We start from the raw sequence: 27,088 nt of genomic DNA, 5'->3' as shown, positions 1-27,088 counted from the left end.
ATGGAATACTACATGGCAATGAGAAACAATGAAATCTGGCCATGTGTAGCAACATGGATGGACCTTGAGGGTGTTATGCTGAGTGAAGTAAGCCAGGCAGAGAAGGACAAATATCATATGCTTGCACATATAGGAGGATTAGGAGGAACTTAACTGATGACCATGGGGGAGAAGAAGGGGGGAAATGGTGGGGGAAAGGGAGAGAGGCAAACCATGAGAGACTCTTGAATGCTGAGAAACAAACTGAGGACTGATGGATGTGGGGGGAAGGGGGGAGATGGGCATGGAGGAGGGCACTTGTGGGGATGAGCACTGGGTGTTATATGGAAACCAATTTGACAATAAACTATTTGTAATTAAAAAAAAAGAAAATATATCAGAGTCACCTGGCTGACTCAGGTGGTAGAACATAAGACTCTTGATTTTGGAGTCATGAGTGCAAGCCCCACACTGGGAATAAAGTTTACTTAAAGAAAGAAATAGGAGGGAGAGAGAGAAAGAGAGAGAAAGAGAGGGAGAGAGAAAGAAAGAAAGAAAGAAAGAAAAAAGAAAAAGAAAGAAAGAAAGAAAGAAAGAAAGAAAGAAAGAAAGAAAGAAAGAAAGAAAGAAAAGGAAAGAAAGAAGATATATTCAAATCATTATGCAGAAAAACATATAATCATCAATTTAATATCATATGGTACAAAATAATTAAGCACAAAGTAAGAAGGGACCTTCATCTACCATACTGGTGAATTATGACCGGAAATACTAAACATATACAAATGAGATTATAAGTGCTCTATACACACAGGTTCAAAAGATGCATTTGTAGAAATATAGCAATGTTTCACTCTTGAAGGATGCTCTTTGAAGTCAATTTATCGGGGCAAAATATAACCATGCTAATGACATATAGAACAACAACCTGACACTCACAGAACATATGACTGGTATTTAGAAACATCCTTCAAAGGGTTATATTACTTAGCTATGTGGCAATGTATATTTGCATGAGGGGAGCCATGGTGATGAAAATGATGGGGACAATACTACCATACCAATCTATACATTTAATAAGACACTTATTGGAAGCACTTAAGATGGAGAGAAGTAGGGAACCCTGAGCTTTCCGCGTCCCTCAAAAAAAGCTGTATGAGGTTGGATCACTTGGAACATCCAAGAAATCAATCTGTGGACTGGAAGAAGGATGATTCTAGCTAAGAGCTGGTTCTTTGAAAGAAGTAGCAAAATTGATAAATTCCTAGCCAGACTTATCAAAGAGAAAAGAGAAAGGACCCAAGTAAGATAAATTCACAAATGAAAGAGGAGAGATCACAACCAACACCACAGAAATACAAACAATTTATAATAGAATACTATGAAAAATTATACACCTACAAATTGGGCAGTCTGAAAGAAATGGACAAAAATCTAGAAACTTACAAACTACAAAAACTGAAACAGGAAGAAATAGAAAATTTTTCTTTTAGGAAGAAACAGGAAATTTGAACAGTTTGATAACCAATAATGAAATTGAATCAGTAATCAAAAATCTCCCAAAAAACAAGAGTCCTTGGTCAGATAGTTACCCAGGGGAATTCTACCAGACATTTAAAGAAGAGTTGATATCTATTCTTCTCAAACTGTTTCAAAAAATAGAAATGGAAGGGAACCTTCCAAACTCATTCTATGAAGCCAACATTACCTTGAATCCCAAACCAGATAAAGGCCCCACCTAAAAGGAGAATTACAGGCCAATATCTCTGATAAAGCTGGATGCAAAAATTCTCAACAATATACCAGCAAATTGAATTCAACAGTACATTAAAAGAATTATTCGCCATGATCACATGGTATTTATTCCTGGGCTGCATAATTGGTTCAAATCAACCAACATGATAAACCACATTAATAAAAGAATGAATAAGAACCATATGATCATCTCAATAGATGCAGAAAAAAACTTGACAAAATACAGCATCCTTTCTTGATTAAAAAAAAAAAAAAAACCTCATGAAAACAGGGATAGAAGGAACATACCTCAATATCATAAAGGCCATATCCAAGAGACTCACATTTATATCATCCTCAATGAAGAAAAATTGAGAGCTTTCCCCCTAAGGTCAGGAAGATGCCACGGATGTCCACTCTCACCATTGTTATTTAACATAGCGTTGGAAGTCCTAGCCTCAGCAATCAGACAACATAATATATGGAATGCATAGAAATTGGCAAAGAAGAAGTCAAACTTTCACTCTTTGCAGATGACATGATATTCTACATGGAAAACCCAAAAATTTCTACCAAAAACTGCTAGAACTGATACATGAATTCAGCAAATTTGTGGAATATAAAATCAATGTACAGAAATCAGTTGCATTTCTACACACTAATAAAGAAGCAATAGAAAGAGATATCAAGGTCTATATATAGAAAATAGACATACTATGAAGAGAGTCCAAATGTCCACTGACTTATGAATGGAGAAAGATGTGGTATATAGTACATGCACAGACAAATATTAACACAGTAATGAAGATAAAGACTATCTGGATAAATTGGCACAAGTTTCTATACACATCTTCTCTCAATTTTATCATGTTACTCAATGTTTCTGCAGAACTAGACAGTATCATACCTTTCATACCATATATATATACTATATATACACATAATATATATACAATATATATATACAATACTGCCAAGTAATGTCTCATTATATATATTCCCATGAATATATATCCTCATGAACATATATATAAAAGAATAAATTACTGCCATTTTTAACAATGTGGGTGGAACTAGAATGTTTTATTCTAAATGAAATAAATCAGCCAGAGAAAGATAAATATCATATGATGTGGAATTTAAGAAACAAAACAGATGAACATAGGGGAAGAGAAGGAAAAATAAGATAAAAACAGAAAGGAGGCAAACCATAGGACCCTCTAAATACAGAAAACAAACTGAGGGCTGTTGGAGGTAAGGTTGTTGGGGGGGTAGCTAAAAGAGAGATGGGCATTTAGGACATTAAGGGCACTTGCTGGGATGAGCACTGGGTGTTATACTTAGGTGATGAATCAATAAAATTCTACTCCTGAAATCAATACTACTCTATATGTTAACTACATACATATATACATACATAAAAATAAACAAACAAATAAATAAAAAGACACTGCACCAAAGTTACTTAAAGAAAACCTTTAAACCATCTCCACTTCAATATAAACAACATCTATACTCAGGAGCCCCATCAAAATACAATAGTACTAACAGTAAAAGGTTAAGCTTTATATCACAGAATGGCCTAACTGGATTTATCATGGCAATGTAACCATATATGAGGCACTTATTTCTATATCTCTAGCAGAACTCTTTAAGTCTTACATGTTTTTGTTTTCTTTTTTAATATATAATGAATCTCCTGTATACTTCAAGTTAAATTGGCAACATAAAATTTTGCTATTGGGGCACCTGGGTGGCTCAGTCGGTTAAGTGTCCGACTTCAGCTCAGGTCATGATCTCACAGTTCGTGGGTTCAAGCTCCACATCAGGCTCTGTGCTGAGGAATAACTCAGAGCCTGGAGCCTGTTTCAGATTCTGTGTCTCCCTCTCTCTCTGACCCTCCCCTGCTCACGCTGTCTCTATCTCAAAAATAAAACATCAAAAAAATTTTTCCTATTAACCTTGATGACCTTAAATTGTAAGACATACAAACATGACTTAACCTATCAAAAATTTTTATATGCCCATTAGGATATTCAGAGAGCAAAGTCATGTCACATGTATAACAAGTCAGTGTATAAAAAAAAAAATCCTTTCTGTTTAGCAGATATTATAGTGATGACTATAGACCAGAAAACATGATGAAATCAAAACAGTCTAGTAACCCAGAAAGAAGACCAGTAGTACATGCATAGACAAATATTGACACATTAATGAAGATAAAGACTGTCTGGGTAAACTGGCACAAGTTTCTATATGCAATTCCTCTATGCGTTATGATATTATTCAATGTTTCTGCAGAACCATACAGTATTAGACCTTTCAGACAAAGTTGAAGGTAAATAAATTATTAAGTTTGTGCTAAAACAAAATACATATATAAACATTTTAATGCCATCCATATACTATGTCTTGACCTTTATTTTATAAGGTAATACTAAATCACTGTGTAGGGATGTACCAAACAATGCAACCATTCATCAAATACTATGGTTGCCCACGCCTAAGATCATATATTCAACTTTAAATTTTACAAACAACACATTCTTGAATAGAATATATGACATAACATACAGGTATTGTGAGTATGAACCTAGGTAAATTGTGTCTCTAGTGATGAGACAGAAATCTCAGAACTAATACATAAAGCATACATTGGGATGTATAAAAGATAATATATTTAATGCCACTAGGTGGTGGGCAGTAGCATGGTCATACCAGTTTCAAAACATTTTACTAATAATGTATATAAAACTGCCAATTGGAAAAAATTATGCTCTATATGTGGAACAGAAAAAATGAAGAATAAGTAGATGACTAGAAAAAAAAAGAATGAGAAGTAAAATATTAATTTTTAAAAAATGGGGGACAACCTAGAAAAAACATTAAAATTATAGAAATGAGTTTATGACATAAATAGTAAATATGGAGCTCTAGCCATAGGTAATGATGACACTTCAGGAATAAACATTGTCATAGCACATCCACATGATGGCAGTTGGGCAGATATATCTTTCTTTTTATTGCAGTATAGTTGACATTCAATGTTATATTAGTTGCAGGAATACAACATAGTGATTTGACAATTCCGGAATTGTATATTTAAATGTAATTAGATAAAATACTGATCATGTATTACACTCCCAGCCTATACTGTTTAATCCATGTTTATCTATTAGAAAATTAACAATAGATCCATGGACACAGTGTCAAGACTTTAAAAGAACAGGGATATGTTTTCAGGTGTATAGAGGACATATAGTAAACTTGGCATATAGTACTATCATTGGGCTTGGTAGTATACATCACGTTTCTATCTCATACCACAGATTTCTACTTTAAGAATATGGGAACCTATAAAGCCTCTCAAGGTTATACTGGGATTTACAATAGTAGCTGATACCTTTTAATTTAATAAACAACATTTTCTAGCCAGATACAGAACTCTGAATTGTTCTCAGTTTTATCCATCTTTGTTTATGCCCAGTTGACAAGCTATGGCCAAGATAGATTCACTGAAAGGAGAGAAACTCTGGAGGTTTGAATTGGAGGCAAAATGGCAGTAACTTTTTTTAATTCCAAATCAACCAAATCTTAAAGACTTTGAAACCAAACAATCTCAATAAACACATAAGCAACGGTAGCTTTGCCACTGTTTTGTATACAGATGGATAAAATTAGCAATATATTATAAAACATAAATAAGTTTCAAACAGAAATAAATAGAGCAATGAAAATTCCACATAAAGCAGTGGAGACAAAACTAAACATAAGGAAATACAAAAAATGATATAAAAGATGTTTACCTAAGGGTAGATTGTCAATTGTTGCTGTTAAGATTGGTTGATATGTGGAACACTCTTAAACAGATACAATCTTGGGGCAGTGATGGTCACCTGAGGTAACAGATAACTCAACCAGAACTAGAGTAGATACCATACATCATAATGACTGAGATTCCTTAGCACCTGTAAAATTAGAATATTGGCACTTAAAGAAGAAACATGACATTAGGTTACCACACTTCTACAGTTTCCCAATATTAAAAGGATGAGTGGAGCCTAGAGGCCACAGAAAGCCCCCATAACATAGAAGAAACTTGTTCCTAAGTATCTGTTAATGAAATGGAACCAAAATACTCTGATCACTGCTCGACCTTTGGATATACCTATAGTACAAGTACCGTAACTATTGTCTTGATGTCTCCTCAACTAGTTTTATTTAATATGGGAAAGTGGACAATAGTATGCTCTAAGACAGACTTTACCCTAATCTATTGAAGTCAAGGAGAAAAAAGATCCATAACATGATAGAACGTGTAAAAACAGTACAGGTAACAAATGTGACAAGAGAAGGAAAAAGATACTATTCAAGGTCAATAGAAGATACAGGAACTATTAAGATAACTGGAGGAATATTTCCTATTGAAAGCTTCCTAAAATTAATTTAATAAATGCTCATACATTAGAAAAATTAAGACAAAAGAATTTGGATGAGACTAATCAAGTCAAAATAATTTGCAAGAATTGAAAAGAAAACAAAACCATGAATTCCATACAATAATGACAGCCTTGAATTTTGATATTATAGCAACTGGACATGTGCTTGATTGTGCTATGCAAGTCTGTACCCTCTGGAGTTTTATAAAAATGATATATACTTGAAAACATACTTGTCAAGGAAGTTTAATTGAATCATTTAAGAAGTTTAGTGATATAGTCCCATGTTAAAAAGTTCTTTGCTATGTTTATGTTAATAAGACTAGGAATATGGTTGCTTAAGTTGGTGTAAAGCAAATGTATGTCAAAAGAAAATTAGGCACAAAATATAGTCGAGTGTTATTAAAGATAATAAGTAATTTATAATCACAGGGTAAACTGATATATAAGTGAACTTAGATTTGTAGAGGATGTTACCTCCTTATGATACATATAAAAATGTGACTTGAAGTCAGAGTGGATTGTTGTGTATTGGTTTGTTATGATTCCAAATCCATTTGTTTAGGACATAAATTGTTTTGAATCTAAAGGTGATTTTGTTTACATTAAGGAAACTGTATCAGGATTTTTTAAATCAACATTTGTTATTCTCAATCAATTCTCAGTAGCGTAACTGCTGATGAGTGCTACTAGAAGTTTACCAATAACATTTGGAAGAGTGGTTATTAAGAAGAGGGTCTTATCAATAAGAACATATAGAAGAAACATAATGGACATTTAAATTTTAAATAACAAGAATTCGTGAGGACTTACTGAGAGTGTTTCCTTTGGGAAATGCTACTCTTTGCTGATCTGAATAGCTGTCCAAGGATCTTGAGATACTTGCTCCTGTGTTGGCCAGGCTATTTTTAATTGGCAATGATGTTAAATCATGCAGCAGTCTCAGGAAGAGAAGGGGCATCTCTTTCTGTCTTGGTGAGGCTACTCCTTTAGGGAGTAGTCCAAATTGTCTAATGGTCTCTCAAGTAATAATTTTCAGAGCAGTCCAGCTTGCCTGCCAATACTGGTGCCACTGCCCACTAGCTGGGTGACCCAGCAGCTAAAGACCCAAGACAGAAGCTGATGCCCAGCTTTTCGTTGGAAGCACTAACACAAGAAACAACTCATAGAAAGGCACACTTCAAGTAAATTTTGGATTTTATTCTCTGATTTCACCTTTTCTTGGCACAATAATTAATCTATAATTGGTTTATAGTTTGTTATTTATCATTTTATGAAGAGAATTATCCTGTATGCTATTGGCTTATGAAATGTTACTATTATTAACTATAATTCCCACAGCGAACTTATGTTAAAGAAATTATTGGCAAAGCCAAATCTTAGTCTTTAAGCATAATTTTCCCCAAACAAAACACTGACAGAAAAAAAACATTTTGCTATCTTCTATTATTTTGTATCTTCTTAATTATTAGTGAAGCCAGATGCCTCTATCATCATTATTGGCCATTAAAGCTTCTTTTTCTGTGTATTACCTGTTCATGTAATTTGCCAGATTTTCTACTGGACTTTGTAAATTTTCCTTGTTGATTTGCATGTGCGTTGATGAATTCTCAGCACTGACCTTTTTCTTGGTTATTATTATATGTTCTGTAAATATATTTTTTCAATTTCTACATTTTAAAACTTTATGTTGTCTTTGCTTTGTATAATTTTAAAATTTAGTGTACTATAATAAGCTATACCATTATTATCTGTTTAATGACATGTTAAAGAAATCTTCATTGCTCCAAAGCCATAGAGATATGATCCTATAAGTCAGAGCACTAATGTTTTTATTACTGTTTTAATTTTTAACAATATGGAAAGTACAAATAATATTTTTATTACTTTAATTTGCATTTACTTACCTACTGCTTAAGTTAGGTATCTATTTATAAAATTGCTGGCCTTTTGCATTTGTTCCAAAAATCTTATTCCTATTTGCCCTTTTATTATATATTGATTTTTCTTGTCAATTTGTATATTGTATATATTTTTATATGTTATGTACATTAACGTTTTGTTACTTATATCCTAATATTTTATCCAAAGTTTGATTTGTATATAGACTTTGTGTATTGTGTTTTGAACATGTTGGATTTGAAAACTGCAATATTGGTCACTATGTCTACGTTTTCCCTTAATGGTCTATGAATTTCCAGTCTTGATTAGAATGATTTCTCTTTTATATTTTGCATGTTGTTACCTCTATTTCTTGCAGCATTTTAATTGTTATTTTTAATATTCAGTTGCTTGGTACTTCTGCATTTTATCATTTGATGTGGCAAATGAGGCCACTTTTATTTTTCCCAGATAGATAGTTTGCTGTGTTATCACAATTTATTAAGTAATGCATTCTTTTCCTACTGAATTAAACTATTACCTTTGTCAAATGTTAACTTCTATTATAAAATGTAAGGATAAACTGTTAATGGAACTCTTATGTCAAAGCAGTTTCTAAATGGGGGTGATTTTGCCCTCTGGAGATATTTGCAGCTGCCACAACCTAGAGGAGAAAGCCCTGGGATGCTGCTAAACATTCTACAATTCACGAGACATCCCTGCTCCAGGACCCTCCAACAAAAAATGACTAGCCTAATGTATGAATAGTGATGACTGAGAAATTATTTCTAGTCCCAGATCTGGAAGTATGATCTTGGATTTGCCTGGTATGTGATAAATTAAGATAAAGATAGTATATTTAGATTATACTTGGTTATCATATTGTCAATAGTGAAATACCTAATGAATGATCTACAGCTGCAACAGAGGGAATTAAATGACAAGTATTCTCAGAGAAAATATGTGGTAAGTACAAATAAGATGAGTAAGGATGGACTTGGTAGCCCCCTGAACTGAATTAATCCATGCAAGTCTCCATCACGTTTATTGCAACCATGTAGTAGAATGGCCAGTTAAGTCAAACTGTGAATTCTCCTGCTGCAGTTGCTGATCCACTAGGAGCTCTATTGCCTGCTGTATCCTTGATTCAGCAACATAAACTGGGAACATAGTGTGTCTTGTGAGTCTTTTCATCAATTCCAAATAAAGGAGCATCTACCTGAGTCAGAAGTTATGATGAATGCATAATTGTTTCTGATTCTGGATTCTCTCTATTAACACTGATCAATTTTCCTATCTCTACACCAAAAGCATATAAACCAGATTGCCTAGATTTTAAAGTAAATTCTGCCAAGAATCCTGTCCATTACCCTCAATTTCATTTCTCCAAGATATTCTCCTGGATTTGTTCTTTATTTGAATATTAATTTATTCTATTTAATTGTAAAAGGAGAGAAACTGAGAAAATAAAGAGTATTGAAAATCTAGCTGAGGTTGCTTTGAGTTGTTTATTATTATTATTATTGTTACTGTTTTGGAAAATGACGTTTTTGAAATTCAGTTTTCCAATTCAAGAATGAAAAATATTTTCCATTTTTTCCTTTAATTAGGGTTGTATAGTATTCTTCACATCATATCTGGCTCTTTCTTATTCTTTTATTCCAAAGTATTTTAGAAGATAATATTGACTGATATTCTAATGTTAAACCATCCAAATATTCATGGAGTTAAACCTAAATTGTTTGTGTGTGTTTTAATATATAACTGGATTTAGTTTGCTACTGTTCTATTCAGAAACAGACATCTTTGTTAATAATTTGACCTATGATTTTCCTCTCTTATTTAATATGTGTTCTGTTGGTTTCCAGAGAATTCTGTTCAAAACATAACAGCTATTTTATATCAAATAGTTGTTCTTAAATTTACAAATTTGATGGAAAGAAACAATTAAGCACTTTTTTGCTAATAATTTTAATTTTTCTGATACATAAGCTATCAATACATGTATATTTAACACATTCAGGATAATATACTGTTATGGTTATGGCCATATAACTGTAAAACAGTTCTTTCTTCCTTGTTTACAGTCTCGCTGTCCTGAATACAAAGTAAACCTGGAAACTTAGGCATATTAATATTATGTTTAAATTAATTAGCCCACTCACTAATAAGCTAATCTCAGCTACATGGATTATGGAATCAACAGAGACAAAGTTAATTACTCTAGTAAAAATTTACAACAATATGTACATAATTCCAAAGAAGATACATTTAAAAATAACAGAGAATTATTATCTTAATTTCAGGTTATTCAGATATATTTTATTTATTTATTTATTTATTTATTTATTTATTTTTACAAATAGTTTATTGTCAAATTGGTTTCCATATAACACCCAGTGCTCATCCCCACAAGTGCCCTCCTCCATGCCCATCTCCCCTCAACACCCATCAGTCCTCAGTTTGTTCTCAGTATTCAAGAGGTTTTCATGGTTTGCCTCTCTCCCTTTCCCCCACCATTTCCTACCTTCTTCTCCCCCTTGGTCCTCAGTTAAGTTCCTCCTAATCCTCCTATACGTGCAAACATATGTTATTTGTCCTTCTCTGCCTGATTTATTTCGCTCAGCATAACACCCTCAAGGTCCATCCATGTTGCTACACATGGCCAGATTTCATTGTTTCTCATTGCCATGTAGTATTCCATGGTATAGATAAACCACATCTTCTTGATCCATTCGTCCGTTGATGGACACTTAGGCTCTGTCCATGTTTTAGCTATTGTTGAGAGTGCTGCTATGAACATTGGGGTACATGTGCTCCTATGCATCAACACTCCTGTATCCCTTGGGTAAATTCCTAGCAGTGCCATTGCTGGGTCATAGGGGAGTTCTATTGTTAACTTTTTGAGGAACCTCCACACTGTTTTCCAGAGGGGCTGCACCAGTTTACATCCCACCAACAGTGTAGTAGGGTGCCCATTTCTCCACATCCTCGGCAGCATCTAGAGAGTTCTCTGATGTGCTCATTTTAGCCACTCTGGCATGAGGTGGTATCTCAGTGTGGTTTTGATTTGTATTTCCCTGATGAGGCAGGATGCTGAGCATCGTTTCATGTGTCTGTTGGTCATCTGGATGTCCTCTTTGGAGAAGTGTCTGTTCATATCTTCTGCCCATTTCTTCGCTGGGTTGTTTGTTTTTTGGGTGTGGAGTTTGGTGAGTTCCTTATAGATTCTGGATATTAACCCTTTATCTGATATGTCATTTGCAACTATCTTTTCCCATTCCGTTGGTTGCCTATTAGTTTTGTGGGTTGTTTCCTTTGCTGTGCAGAAGCTTTTAAGATTGATGAGGTCCCAATCGTTTATTTTTGCTCTTGATTCCCTTGCCTTTGGGGATGTGTCAAGTAAGAAGTTGCTGCGGTGGAGGTCAAGGAGGTTGTTTCCTGCTTTCTCCTCTAGGGTGTTGATAGTTTCCTGTCTCACGTTCAGGTCCTTTATCCATTTTGAGTTTATTTTTGTGTATGGTGTGAGAAAATGGGCTAGTTTCATTCTTCTGCATGTTGCTGTCCAGTTCTCTCAGCACCATCTGTTAAAGAGGCTGTCTTTTTTCCATTGGATACTCTTTCCTGCTTTGTCAAAGATTAGTTGGCCGTACACTATTGGGTCCACTTCTGAGTTCTCAATTCTGTTCCATTGGTCTATGTGTCTGTTTATGTGCCAATACCATACTGTGTTGATGATGACAGCTTTGTAGTAGAGGCTAAAGTCTGGGATGGTGATACCTCCCGTTTTGGTTTTATTTTTCAGTATTACTTTGGCTATTCGGGGTCTTTTGTGGTCCCATACAAATTTTAGGATAGTTCGTTCTAGTTTTGAGAAGTATGCTGGTGCAATTTTGATTGGAATTGCATTGAATGTGTAGAGTGCTTTGGGTAGTAATGACATCTTTACTATATTTATTCTTCCTATCCATGAGCATGGAATGTTTTTCCATTTCTTTGTGTCTTCTTCAATTTCCCTCATAAGTTTTCTATAGTTTTCATCATACAGATCTCTTGTATCCTTGGTTAGGTTTATTCCGAGGTATTTTATGGTTTTTTGTGCTATTGTGAATGGGATCAGTTTCTTGATTTCTCTTTCTGTTGCTTCATCGTTGGTGTATAAAAATGCAACCGATTTCTGTACGTTGATTTTGTACCCTGCAACTTGGCTGAATTCTTGGATCAGTTCTAGTAGGCTTCTGGTGGAGTCTGTTGGGTTTTCGATGTAGAGTAGAATGTCATCTGCGAAGAGTGAAAGTTTGATTTCCTCTTTGCCAATTCTGATACCTTTGATTTCCTTTTGTTGTCTGATGGCTGATGCTAGGACTTCCAGCACTATGTTAAACAGCAGTGGTGAGAGTGGAATTCCCTGTCATGTTCCTGATCTCAGGGGGAAAGCTCTCAGTTTTTCCCTGTTGAGGATGATGTTAGCTTAATGCTTCTCATAGATGTCTTTGATGATGTTTAAGTAGGTTCCTTCTATCCCGACTTTCTCTAGAGTCTTTATTAAGAAGGGATGCTGTATTTTGTCAAATGCTTTTTCTGCATCTATTGACAGGATCATACAGTTTTTATCTTTTCTTTTATTGATGTGATGGATCACATTGATTGATTTTGCGAATGTTGAACCAGCCCTGTAATCCAGGAATGAATCCCACTTGATCTTGGTGTATGATTCTTTTTATGTGCTGCTGGATTTGATTTACAAGTATCTTATTGGGGATTTTTGCATCCATATTCATCAAGGATATTGGCCTGTAGTTCTCTTATTTTCTAATATATCCTTATTAGTATGTGGGTATGTAGACGTTTTTGTAATTTCTCTTAGCTATGCTTGATCTATGGCTAAAGTCAAATATTTGCCTTGGTATTGCATAAGATTTTGATCTACTAGGTTCTAATAGGGCTAACCTGAGATGTTTTTAATTATAGATGGAGTAGGAGATACAGCTGTGCTAGGACTGCATGCTGAGTGTGCAGAGGGTGAAGTAGAGTTATTTATGCCAATATGTAGGCTTCTCTCCATTAAACAGAAAATAATAAGCAATTTAAGCAACACACAATGTCTGGAGATACCAAATGAATAGATAACTGGTCTCCAGATTCTAAATGAGCAACAGTGGCAAGTTAGTCTAGTAAATAAGTGGCCATAAGATTTGGAAGGAGTCTTGGCTGTGGGTATGCAGGTACCTATTCTGCATATTCAGCACAATAAAATGCTAGCACACAGAGTAAACCAAGAATTAAATTGGGGTTATTTTCACAAAGGCTTTGCTGTATGTCTAATGCTTCACTTAATTCGGTAAGCCAAGGTAGGGGTAAAGAATAAGGGTGGCTCAGTCGGTTAAGGTCCAACTTTGGCTCAGGTCATGATCTCATGGTTCATGGGTTCAAGCCCCATGTTGGGTTCTGTGCTGATAGCTCAGAGCCTGTAGCCTGCTTCAGATTCTGTGTGTATCCCTCTCTCTATTCCTCCCCCACTCGTGCTCTATCTCTCTCTCTCTCTTAAAAATATACATAAAAAATAGAATAAGATAAAGTACCTGGTTGACTTGGTATTTATGCTGGGTTTTAACACCAAGAGACATTTAGTGGATCAGGCTAATCTTCTGAGTTGGAGTGTAATATAATAGGGGCATTGTTCAGGATCCACATTGATTTTGGGGAGATTGAAATGGAGGTTTCCACTGCTCCACCAGCTTCCTACAAATACAAGATTTCTCCATTCATCAAAGGTTTTGCAGTGAGTAGATGGTGCTGATGGCAAAAGGTGGGGTAGAAAGGTTGGGCTTTATAATGCTGGTGATGCTGGTGATACTGGTGATGTTCTATGCCCTCAGTTTAATAAAGTGACCATAATAATGATCTGTGGAAGAAGTGGAAGATACCACAAATGGTAAAGTTGTGTCCTGACCAGCAGGTGGCATTCCAGTTTGGAGGGGTTACAAAACTGCTGTTCTTGGTGCTATCTGTGGAGTATCCATAGCAACAATGAGTATGGTATCCAATCGTGGGCAATAAGCAAAATAGTGTGTCTGACATCCCACACTGATCCACTTAGTATTGGTTCAAGATGCATAGTGGGTTCATACCTGCAAAATCAAGATAAATTTCTAATTATTTCTTTCTGTCATTCTTGTTACTAAAGGAAGTCTATAGCTGTAAAGGCCATTATTTCTAGTACTTCCTTGAACATAATTGCACTATATCATACTAGGCTAAATATTAGGCATATGGTAATCATGCTGTACCAAAATATATCTGCTACTAGGTGACTTGCCATCATATATGGTGTAAACACCGGTGTTTTCAGTGCCTGCATCTAATGTTGATTCAATAAAAGATCATGTATCTCATGCTTGGAAATTTTATAAAGGCATCATATGATTTTAATTAATTTGATGTAATATATTTTTCCTTTATTCACCCAGTAGGTTTTATTAGTGGTAAATGCTATAAATTCACTGCTATTATATGTGACTTTTTTTTTTTTTAATAGGACTTTCCCCTTTACCTTAGTGTTTGGGGTACTATTAGTGTTTTTTTTTTTACTTTTGTGAGTTACTGCAATATTGATTCTATGATTGTTTTACCATTACTTATATATCTATGAGTTAATGACTTTGCTACTTACCATATTGCTTTAGTCCAAGTTTTTATGTCTAGATTGTTAGTAAGCAATCTAAGTTTTGTCTAAGAAAATGATTATACATTTCAACTGATCCAAAGGCAACTGGATTGTAAGTGGAAGTTCCTCCTTGTGCTTGGTTCTTTTGCCCAATATTCTATTATTTTTCCTGTGAAGCAGAATCCCTAGTCAGCTTCTATAATGGATAGGATACGACAGCAAGCAATCCAGGCTTGCAGCATTCTTATAGTGATTTTTTTAGCATTAGCATATCTATAGGAGTAGGGAAATCTTATTCCTGACCATGTGTCTACAATAATGTGTATATATGGTTCATTCTCTGATATAAACAAGGATACTGTGTAATCAATTTGTATAATTTGGAAGGATTTATCAGCTTTAATTTTGATGTGTTGAGTCAAGATTTCCAAGCCTCAAATTTTCTGTAATTCTTGCATTTTTAATGTGATACTATAGATATTTAGTTGGTATATGTACGTTTCTGTTTTCAACCAGGGTTAGTGCCATATATGCCCGAGCGTCCCGTTTGGTGATGTGCTCGTATAATACTGTTGACCCTTGAACAACGTGGGCTTGAATTCCGTGGCTCCACTTATATGTGGAATTTTTACATTAGAATACCATAGATGTATTATCTATCCTTTATGATTTTCTTAATAACTTTTCTCTCCAGCTTGCTTTATTATAAGAATATAGTATATATTATGTATAATATACTATATATGTGTCAATCAGTGATTTATATTATAAGTTAGGTGTCCAGTCAACCGTGGGCTATGTTTTAACTTTTTTTAAAAGTTTATTTTTATTTATTTTGAGAGAGATTAGAGAATAAGTGGGGAAGGGGCAGAAAGAGAAGGAGACAGAATTCCAAGTAGGCTCTACACTTGTCAGCAAAGAGCCTGATGTGTGGCTCAAACTCACCAGCTATGAGCACATGACCTGAACTGAAATCAAGAGCCTGATGCTTAAGCAACTGAGGCACCCAGATGCCCTAGTTTTAACTTTAACAGTAGGTTAGGTTTGGGAAGGATCTAAAGTTATACATGGAATTTTGACTGTGCAGTGGGTTGGTGCCCTGACCCCTGCATTATTCAAGGGTCAATTGTGATTCTGTCAATAAACATATTTATCCTTTTGTGTTTTATCAACCATTGTTCCATTGGTTTATATATATTTTGATTAGACTCTTTTTTTTATACATGCATCATTGTGTTTTTTGTAAATTTAGAAATTCTAGCCTTGTTAGCTCTTCTAGTGAATTTACCTATCTGATTATTATACTTCATTACCATAGAGTTATCTTTGGTGAGCTGAGACATGTATGATAAATACAGAGATATAAGCTTGTGCTATTTTCTGCCATATATCCTTACCTCATATGTTCTTATTTCCTATTTTCCAGTCATTTTTTTTCTCTGTATTCTTGACCAAACAGCTATTTCATTAGTTAGTGCTCATGAGTTTGAGAAAAGACTCATTCTGGTGTCCTTAATAGATTGTTGAATCACTTATCTTATGGTTATTAGTTCAGCATTTTATACTGCTTTTCCCAAGCCTAATTCTATGAAAGTTAGATTATCATTAGTCCTTAAGGGCATAGCCCAGAACATATTCTGGATGGTGTTATGGAGGCTGATCCATCTGTAAATCGTGGATCTGTTCTGTGGATCTGGATAGTCGCCACTGCTCAATTTCTTGGGCTTAAATAGGCTCATCCTTTGGAAACTCTGGCAAATCCACTATTGGCCTTGTTGAGATTTCCTCAGTGTGGAGCATCTGTTGATGGCTGTATATTTTTATAAGGCCTCATAGAAGGCCCAGGTGAGCCTTTCAATTGGTTGGTATCTATTTTCTGACCATGCAAACTTCTTAGTTAAAAACCCAACAGGGTAAACTTTGGGATCCTGCTCTGCTTTAGTCCACATGACAATGTTGCAAACCCTTGTGAGTATAGGCATTTTAGTTTGTATTTAGAGCCCTCATTAGCTGATGCCAATGGGTTAGAAGTTCAGATAACATTCTTTTTTTTTTTTTTTACAAACAGTTTATTGTCAAATTAGTTTCTACATAACACTCAGTGCTCATCCCCAAAGTGCCCTCCTCCATGCCCATCCCCCCCCCACATCCATCAGTCCTCAGTTTTTGTCAGCATTCAAGAGTCTCTCATGGTTTGCCTCTCTCCCTTTCCCCCACCATTTCCGCCCTTCTTCTCCCCCTTGTTCCTCCGTCAAGTTCCTCCTAATCCTCCTATACGTGCAAACATATGATATTTGTCCTTCTCTGCCTGACTTATTTCGCTCAGCATAACACCCTCAAGGTCCATCCATGTTGCTACACATGGCCAGATTTCATTGTTTCTCATTGCCATGTAGTATTCCATGGTATAGATAAACCACATCTTCTTGATCCATTCATCTGTTGATGGACACTTAGGCTCTTTCCATGTTTTAGCTATTGTGGAGAGTGCTGCTATGAACATTGGGGTACATGTGCTCCTATGCCTCAGCATTTCTGTATCCCTTGGGTAAATTCCTAGCAGTGCTATTGCTGGGTCATAAGGGAGTTCTATTGTTAGTTTCCTGAGGAACCTCCACACTGTTTTCCAGAGGGGCTGTACCAGTTTACATTCCCACCAACAGTGTAGGAGGGTGCCCGTTTCTCCACATCCTCGCCAGCATCTAGAGTTCTCTGATTTGCTCATTTTAGCCACTCTGACTGGCGTGAGGTGTTATCTCAGTGTGGTTTTGATTTGTATTTCCCAGTTCAGATAACATTCTACAAATAACTAAATACTGCCTCTTGAATATCTGTCCAACTCAGTTCCTACTCTTCCTCATTATTTCATAGATGTGTCTTAATATTATATCCATATATGGTGTGTGCTTTTTCTAATATCCAAACAGTCCTGTCAGTTTCTGAACTTATTTTGTGGTAAGAGTTAGTATACCTTCAGAGGACCAAATTATACCTAGAAATTTGTTATAGTTTGAGACTTTTGGGCTTTTTTTTAATGTTTATTTATTTTTGAGAGACAGAGAGAGAGAGAGAGAATGAGAAGGAGAGAGGTAGAGAGAGAGGGAGACACCAAATCCAAAGCAGGCTCCAGGCTCTGAGCTGTCAACACAGAGCCTGATGCCAGGCTCAAACCCATGAACTGCAAGATCGTGACCCAAGATGAAGTTGGATGTTTAACCTACTGAGACATACAGGTGCCCCTGTAGTTTGAGGTCTTTAAATCTTACCTGGATTTATTGTCCAGTCTCTGAGTGTAAGGAATTCAATTAATTCTATTTTGACTTTATTCTGTTCTTCCAAGTTATTACCATAAATAAGGATATCATCAACATGGGAAATGATGGTTTGTGTGTGTGTGTTGTGTTTTCCTGAAAGATTTGGTATATCTTCTTTTAGAAGTTTGAAGGTATTAGTAGACTGTGGTCTTGTGGTAACCTTGTAAACTGATACTGTCTACCTTCCCATGTGAACGCAGTCATGGGCTGGCTTTTCTCATCAATTGGTAGGATATATTAAAGAATGTGTCAGATAAGTTTATCACTGTATAATAAGTTCCAGATCCAGTGGTGACACTGTTTATTATAGTGTCTGTATCTGAGAGTACCCCCTTAAACTTAGGAAAATATTTGTTTAAATTCCTATAATCTGCTGTAAATCTGTCTGATGCATCTGACTGTTTAACAGTCCAGATAAGGATATGATATGTTGAAGTAGTAAGCACAATAATTTTTTTTTTGACTTTGTGAGTTTTTCCCTCAATTTGATTATGTTTTCCTTAAGATTACTTATTGGAATATAATTATTATTTTAGATGAGTTGGATAGTTTAATTTCAGCCCATCTTACTATAGTTATGTTATTATTGGCATGTTTATGTTTTTATTGTTCACATGTTGTCTTATTACTTTCATTCCCAGGGTATTTTCTAAATGAGTCCCAAAAGGAGCTTTGCTTTTACTGGTGGTCTATCATTAATTGTTAGGAATCCCGACACTCAAGTTCCCGGGGTTAATTTTACTCCTAATCCTTCAATTAATCCCATCTTGTTTTCTGATTTTCCTATTTTATTGGGTTGTCCTTGAATCATTGCTACTTGGGATCCTGTGTCCAATATCATAATAGTATTTAAAGTCTTATTATTTACAAAAGTTTTTTTGTTTTTTTTTTAACTGAAATGGCTACTATAACATAAGGACGATTATCTCTGGCTTGGGCCAGACAGTAGAGTCCCCTGAGTCCCTAGAGGAAGTTCATTGGACTGTCTTTCCTCTGTTTGTCGATGGCTTATCTATTAATGGGACTTGGTTTTCTGAATGGGTTATGGATGAGAGGGTCTATTTTCTGTAGGTATATTTCTTCTAAAATTTTTATTCTTTCTGTTTCTCTGCCACTGTAAGTAGTTTCTGTGTTTCTAGTTGAGTTTCTATTTTTATAATTTCAGTTGAAAGGTAGTAGTCTAAATGATTTAGGTGGCCTAGGCCCAAAAGGCCTTTTGGGTTTGGTTCTATTAGGCCTATTCACATTAGGTATAGGCCTGTTTTCTCTCTATATATTTGTGTTAAAGCTAGAGCTTTCACCTTGACTCAGTTCTTCAACTGTTCTGATCAAGTCAAACAATTCTCCTGTGTTGCTGGCACCTGCATATATCATAAATATGCTGCTATGTCCTTTAGGGACACAGATTTTAGGATAAACTTTTAATTTGTTCTGTTGCTTCTGCATGAGCAATGAGGGGTGTCTGTACTCTATCATAAATCATAGTCAATGGTCCTAATTTCATTACTATATTAGTAGCTTCCCCTGCTGTTTTCCATGCAGATGTTGTAAGGCATAATATATTAGTTATAGGCCATCTTAATCTCTAGACTGCTGCTATCCTGCCAAAGATCTTTGTATATTAGTATAATTTTCTCCAAATACTCTAAAGTGTTGATTAAATTTAGTGTCAGTGGCAATACATCCAAATTACACAATCTGCTCCTATGAGGATCAGGCCCTCTTTTGGACTGTAAATCTAGTAGCCATTAGATTTCTGTGTCCACATCAGTTTGTTGGAATTCCATTCTAATTTTTGTCATTTCTTGTCTAGTATAGGATCTCTATTCAGTAAATCTGACTGGTTTCATATTATCATATGTTGTAGTTTTATCTATTCTCATGGGCCTAGTTTCTAGTAGGTTAAAATTACTAAAATAAAGGGTTATAATAATCATAATTGTCCTTGGGCTGTGGATTGGTGCTCTTAGGAGCAAAAGGTTCTGGGTTTCTTCCTATTCTGGAGATTCCTTTTCGGGCTATAGCCTTTTTTTTTTTTTTTTAATGTCTGTCTGCATCTGTGTTGCTAAGTGCTTCTAATAAGAGTGCTGGAATATTTGCTTTTTTTTTTTTTACTATAGAATATAACTCACTGGTTTGGATGATCAAGCCAACATCTGAAGTTCCAATAACTTTAAGTTTTGTCCAGACTAATTCTTTCTAGGTTTTTAGGGATCCTAATTCACCTCTTGAATAATTTTGATTGTGTTAATGAACAAGGTGTATTTGCTGTTGTCCTCCTGCCTTTCACAACAGTGTTCAAAGCATTTTTTATTATACAGTTGGTTAATAAAGTATTCCAAATCATTTGTAATATTACAATTAAGCAGCATAAGATAAATATTGTGACCAATGTCAACATCCAAACTATAAAATCTATATTAATTTTATCCATTGACTATTTATAGTTTCAGTAAGATGCCATAAATGGTAAATAGTGTATTAAGTTTAAAGTCTGTCAGTCCAGTAATGGTTTTTACCAGCTTGTGGTCAATTATAGGTTTAGCATAGTTTACCAATCTGTATTTCAAAATGAAACACTGACCACTTTTAATTACTATAGTTTGGGTCAGGCCGCCAACTATGCCAATTGTTTTTGTTTGAAGCAAATTATGCTCAGAGACTGAGATTTGTCTTTGCCAATAATTTATTTAGCACAGATTTACTGTTGTAATTGTCATTTATAAAAGCAATATTTTACAAGCCAATAGCATACAGGGTAATATTTCTTAATAAGCCAATGAAGAAATATCATACTCTACACCAATGAGAGATTAATTACACTATTGTTCCAGGAAAAGGAGAGATGAAGGAAATAAAGTCCACATTTAGCTGAGGTGTACTTTTCTATCAGTCAGTTCTTGGTAGTATTGGTGCTTACAACTAAAAGCTAGGCTTCAGCTGCTCTGTTGAGTCCCTCCATGCTGGGAGCACACAGCTAGTGGGTAATGACACCAGTGTTGATAGGAAAGGTAGGCTGCTCTAAAAGTTATTACTCAAGAGACTATTACCTGGTTTATATCACTGCCCATAAGGACCAACCTCACCAAGGCAGGAATGGATGTCCCTACTCTTCCTGAGTCTGCTGCGTGATTTAATACCACTGCTGACCACAAGTAGCCAGGCCATGACAAGAGAAACTGTTTCAAGATCTTTAGAGACCTGTTTAGATCACCAAGAATAGCCTTGCTCAGACCAGACACACTTGGTAAGCCGTCACTATTTAAAGCTTAAATGTCCCTTACATAATGGTCACTCTTTATGTTCTCCTCAATAAGTCCCCAGCAGTGCCACATCAACAGTTAAGCTACCCAGTGCCTATTGACAACAGATGTTGATAGCAACAGTCTGACACAGCTTACTCAGTATAAACAAACTCACTCTTAGATTCAAAACAACTTTACTTAGGGGCGCCTGGGTGGCTTAGTCGGATAAGCGTCCGACTTTCGCTTAGGTCATGATCTCGCGGTTCGTGGGTTCGAGCCCCGCGTCGGGCTCTGTGCTGACTGTCAGCTCAGAGCCTGGAGCCTGTTTCAGTCTGTGACTCTTTCTCTCTCTGATCCTCCCCTGCTCACGCTCTCTCTCTCTCCTAGGAAAAAAAAAAAAAAACCTTTACTTATAAGTCATCAACAAGTAGATTTGAAATCATAACAAACTAATATACAGCTGTCAGATTGCTATAAAATTTAAAAAGTCTTGCAAAGTAGTGGTCAGTATGTAGTGATATGAGGAAACTCACACATGTTACTTGTGGAAAGAAACTTTCATAACAACTTAGAAAACCATTTCAGTATTACCTAGTAAAACTGAGAACAAAGATCCTTTATTATCCAACAGTTTCAGTTTTATGGTATATTCTATAGAGAATCATTTTAACATATGCACAAAGATATATACACAAGGGTGTTCAGTATACTATTTCCTATAATAGAGAAACTTTAGATATAATCTCACTATCTGTCTCCAGAAGAATACAGAAAATCCAGCTTTTTCATATAATGGAATATTATCTGTGTAAAACACATAGAATTCATGTATCAAAACAGATTAAAAAAACATAATATTGAGTAAAAAATACAAGTAGCAAAATGCTATAATATTATGTAAATTTAAATGTTATATATATGTAGTATATATATAATGTATACATATATACAGTATATATATGTATGTAGTATGGACTTGATAGATTTTTAACTTGAATATAGATATTCTTTCAAAGCAACCAAGGAAAAGGGATGTAACTTAGTCCCCAAAATAGATATATTTATTCATTCATTTATTCCCTTTCATATAGGCAAGAACATTTCAATGAATACTTAATGATGTGTGAGTCACTATTTTAGCAGATGTGGATACATCTGTGAAAAAAACAGGCAGGTTCACCTTGTGTTGTATCTATAAAATTTTGTTCATGTGTGAGTGTCTGATGAAATATTCTCCAAATTTATATCTTACACATTGGTACCTGTGTGTTTCATCTTTCCATTGAAAGCACTATATTAAGGGATCTTATGAGATTAGCTCAATTATTTTTAAGTCATTTTTATTTTATTTTTATTTATTTTATCATTATAAGTGTAATCTTTAATCTCCATCCCATATTTCACCCCCTCCCCTTTCCCCTTTGGTAACCATCAGAGTACCATTTGTTATCTCTAGTTAAGAGATGCTTTGTGTGTGTGTGTGTCTATCTTTTTTTCCCTTGCTCATTCATTTTGTTTCTTTTTAAAAAATGTTTCTTTATTTATTTTGTGAGGAAGAAAGAGAATCCCAAGCAGGCCCTGCACTGTCACCACAGAACCCAATATGGAGCTTGATCTCAAGAACCATGAGATCATGACCTGAGTTGAAATCCAGAGTTGAACACTTAACCAACTGACCCACCCAGGCACCCCTGTTTTGTTTTGTAAGTTCCACATGTGAGATGGTATGGTATTTGTCTGACTGACTGACTTATTTCCCTCAGCTTTATGTATTTTTCTGTTCTATTTTATATACATTATTATATGAATTATATGTACACACACACACACACACACACACCCTATATCTTCTTTATTTGTTTATCTGCTCATCTATGGGTAGACACTAGGACTGCTTCCTTAGTTTGGCTATTGTAAATAATACTACAATAAACATTGGGATGAGTGTATTCCTTTGAATGTGTTTTTATATTTATGTGTTTGTTTATGTGTGTTTTTGTATTTTTTGAGTAAATACCTGGTAATGAGATTCCTGGATTGTAGAGTAGTTCTACTTTTAAAACCTAAGGAACCGCCTTACTGTTTTCCACAATGGCTGTTCCAGTTTGCATTCCTGCCACCAGTGTTCAAGTGTTCCTTTTTCTCCATATCCTTGCCAACATTTTTTGTTTCATCTACTTTTGATTGTATCCATTCTAACAAGTGTGAGGTGATATTTCATTGCGGTTTGATTTGGATTTCCCTGATGATGAGTGATGTTGAGCATCTTTTCATGTGTCTGTTGGCCATCTTCATGTCTTTTTTTGAGAAATGTCTCTTTTTGTTTTCTGCTTACTTTTTAATTGGATTATTTGTTTTTTGCGTATTGAGTTGTATCAGCTCTTTATATAGTTTGGACACTTACCCTTTATCAGATATGTCATTTGCAAATATCTCCTCCCATTCCACAGGTTGTCTTTTAGTTTTGTTGATATTTTTCCTTTGCTGTGCAGAAACTTTTTGTTTTAATGTAATACTATAGTTTATTTTTGCTTTTATTTCCCTTGCCTCAGGAGATATATCTAGAAAAATGTTGCTATGGCCGATGTAAGAGAGATAAGTACCTGTGCACTCTTTAAGGATTTTTATGGTTTGAAGTCTCCCACTTAAGTCTTTAATCCATTCTATTTTTGTATATGGTGAAGAAAGTAGTCCAGTTTCACTTTTGTATGTGACTGTGAAGTTTTCCCAACAAATTTATTGAAGAGACTGTCTTTTCCCCCATTGTATATTCATTCCTCCTTTGTCAAAGATTGACCATATAATTGTGGGTTTATTTCTTGGTTTTCCATTCTGTTCTATTGACTCATATGTCTATTTCTATGCCGGTACCATATTGTTTTACTACTACAAGTATCATACTGTTTTAAATCTACCACTTTGTGAATATAACTTGAAAATTGGGATTGTGGTATCTCCAGTTTTGTTTTTCTTTTTCAAGATTGCTTTGGCTAACTAAGGTTTTTGCAGTTTCATATAAATTTTAGGATTGTTTGTTCTAGTTCTGTGAAATATATTCTTGGTATTTTGATAGGGATTGTATTAAATTTGTAGATTACTTTGGGCAGAACAATATTTGTTCTTCCAACCCATGAACTTGAAACTGACTTTCTGTTTCTGTTTCCGTGTGTTAGGAAACTCAGATACTTCTCTTGCTCCTAATAATAATAGTTTTATGAAGAAGAGGTCCGAGCTTCAGAGAGTGTCTCCTATGTGTGTTGCATGTGCTTTGCTATTAAGTCTTGGCGTCTTTTCCCATCAGTCCAGTTGTCTGTAGACTCTCTCTTTGCCTATTGTGAGGAGTGTTTGGTCCCCAACAAGGGTGGAGTTCATTTTATCAAGATGTGCAGTGATCTGCTTGTGAAATGAGATCTGCCTCTGCTGCCATCAGGAGAGGGTTGGGAGATGTAGTGTTGGCAGAGTTTATGCCAAATTATCTCTCTCCTTTTTTAATGTTTATTTGTTTTTGAGAGAGAGGCAGAGCACAAGTGGGGAAAGGGCAGAGAGAGAGGGAGACAGAAGGTGAAGCAGGCTCCAGGCTCACAGCTGTTAGCACAGAGCATGATGCAGGGCTTGCACTTGTGAACTGTGAGATCATGACCTGAGCCAAAGTCAGATGCTCAGCCAACTGAGCTACCCAGGTGCCCCATGTGCCAGACTTCCGGGCGAGGGGCCTGCAGTGCTGGGACTCAGGTGAGCAAGACTGGGGAGGGCCTAATTACTGAAGTACAGGGTGTGGGACTTGGTGCAGGCAAGTTAGGTAGCAAGTGTCAATGCTAATCTGGTTCCCACATATGGCAGTTGTTTATGCTGGGGGGAGGGTCGAAGACAGGGAAGGAAGTGATGCCTGCCAGCAACTTTTAATTGGAGGAATCGCATCATGATCCCTGTCTCTCCAGGCCATGCTCTCAGATGAGCATATTATTCTCCCTCCTGTCTGCTCCCAGTGTTTTTCCAGCTGCTGGTTCTACAATGTATCTGCTTGGGCTGTTTGTCATACTGTCTCTTTAAAGGTGGAGATTCTGCTTCCTGATGCCCTCTGGACTTTCCCAGAGCAGAGCCTGCCAATTTTTAAAAATCTAAGCTTTAATTTTTGCTGGTTGTAAGGACTAACGAAATTTGGCCCCTCTTGCTTTCAAAGACAAATATTATGGGCATTCATCCTCTCCATTTGTGTGCTCCTTGGTGTGAAAAGTCTGTTTTCTGCCCTTCTTTAACCACTGGCTACCTCAGGAAATGAACAGCATGGTCTATTTTGCTCCCAGACCACATCTTCAGCCTTCCTACCTTCTTCAATCTGGCCTCTTCTCTGTCATTATTAATAGAGTTTATTATGCCAGTTTTTCAGCCATTTTCTGGTTTATTTTCCACTGATGTGAATGTTTTCTAGTTGTATAATTGGGACCAGGAAAACATACGTTCCTCCTATGCTACCATCTTCCCAGCCGACTGAGATTACCTCATTTAACCATCTGTAGCTTTATGAGCTAAATATTAATCTCACTTCAAAAATTAGGCACTGAGACTTTCAGAAATTATGCAACATGTCCAAAGTCATATAGCTAATAAGAGTGGAATTGGATTTGAACTCAGTTACCTGATGCCAATATGTACTTCCACATGATACGATGGGAAGAGAAGAATCGGCAATAATTCTATAACTTGCTATGCATTCCTCAGGGAGATGATAGGGACTTTTGATTTTTGACTAGACCTCCTCACCAACACTGCATTGCCATTTACTAGCACAGAGCTAATCAAGGAAGTCACTATCTAAGAATGTTTTGTCAGGATATATCTGGTCTGTATTGACTGCTTATTATAAATACATATAGAGTTTTAGACTTATAGAATACAGTTGGTTGAGGAACAAAAGTATGTCATGTCGGCTCTCAGTTTAAATGAATAATGAAGTATAAATAACAAATCTGAGCAGTATAAAGCCCAAATCTGAGTAGCTTCCTTGTCTAAACCATACTTCATACCTTGTTAGATCTCATCTGTTACTTTGAGATGGCAAATATGTCTCAAGGTAGGAAAAGGAACTTTTGTGAAGCCATATTTTATGGTTTAGAACCTTTCATATGAAAGCCTATCAAAGCAAATGATTAGACTTAAAAATTCTTAATATGGTAAATCTTATGTATATTTTACCATAATAAAAAACAAATATTTAGTGGCACAGCTAATAATTCTGATTGGCTCTGTGTGTGTGTGTGTGTGTGTGTGTGTGTGTGTGTTCATGTGGCCTTTTGCTTCATGAATAAGTGTTTATGCTACATGACTGTTGGTGGTGGCAAAGTTAGGTTTCCTGATAGACACACTCTTCTTCATTGATCAAGACATTAAAATAGCAGGAGTCTTCAGTACTTTACCCTTAACTGGAAGTAAGCTCATCCACCCAGCTGTGTTTCTTAACTGGTACACAGATCAAATCTTTAACTTACAATAAGAAAGAGTGAAAGCAATTTCACCTTTTGCAATTTTTTTTTTTTCAATTTGAGTTTGTCTCATTTATTTAAAAGGAGATTAGAAAGACTGAAAGGTATGTGCTTTCCAGACAGCTAATGTTTTTGTTTTTGTTTTTTTCCTCTGTCTCACAAAAGATTGAAAAGCACATAGCTAGAGATCTTTAAGCTGAATCAAGAAGATTAATTGACAGGTCAAGGTTTTATAAGTTTTCCTTGGACCTACTGTGTGCAGATAGATAGATTAGGCCTTATTTTTCTTTCACTGAGGTAGGAATGAGAGTAATATTTTAGATGGGGCCTGGGAGTAGGAGTTAATAGT

This window comes from Hyaena hyaena, unplaced genomic scaffold (assembly GCF_003009895.1).
Source record: "Hyaena hyaena isolate Hyena2069 unplaced genomic scaffold, ASM300989v1 scaffold_340, whole genome shotgun sequence".
In the NCBI taxonomy this organism is placed as follows: Eukaryota; Metazoa; Chordata; class Mammalia; order Carnivora; family Hyaenidae; genus Hyaena; species Hyaena hyaena.
Note: the sequence above shows the minus strand (reverse complement) of the source record.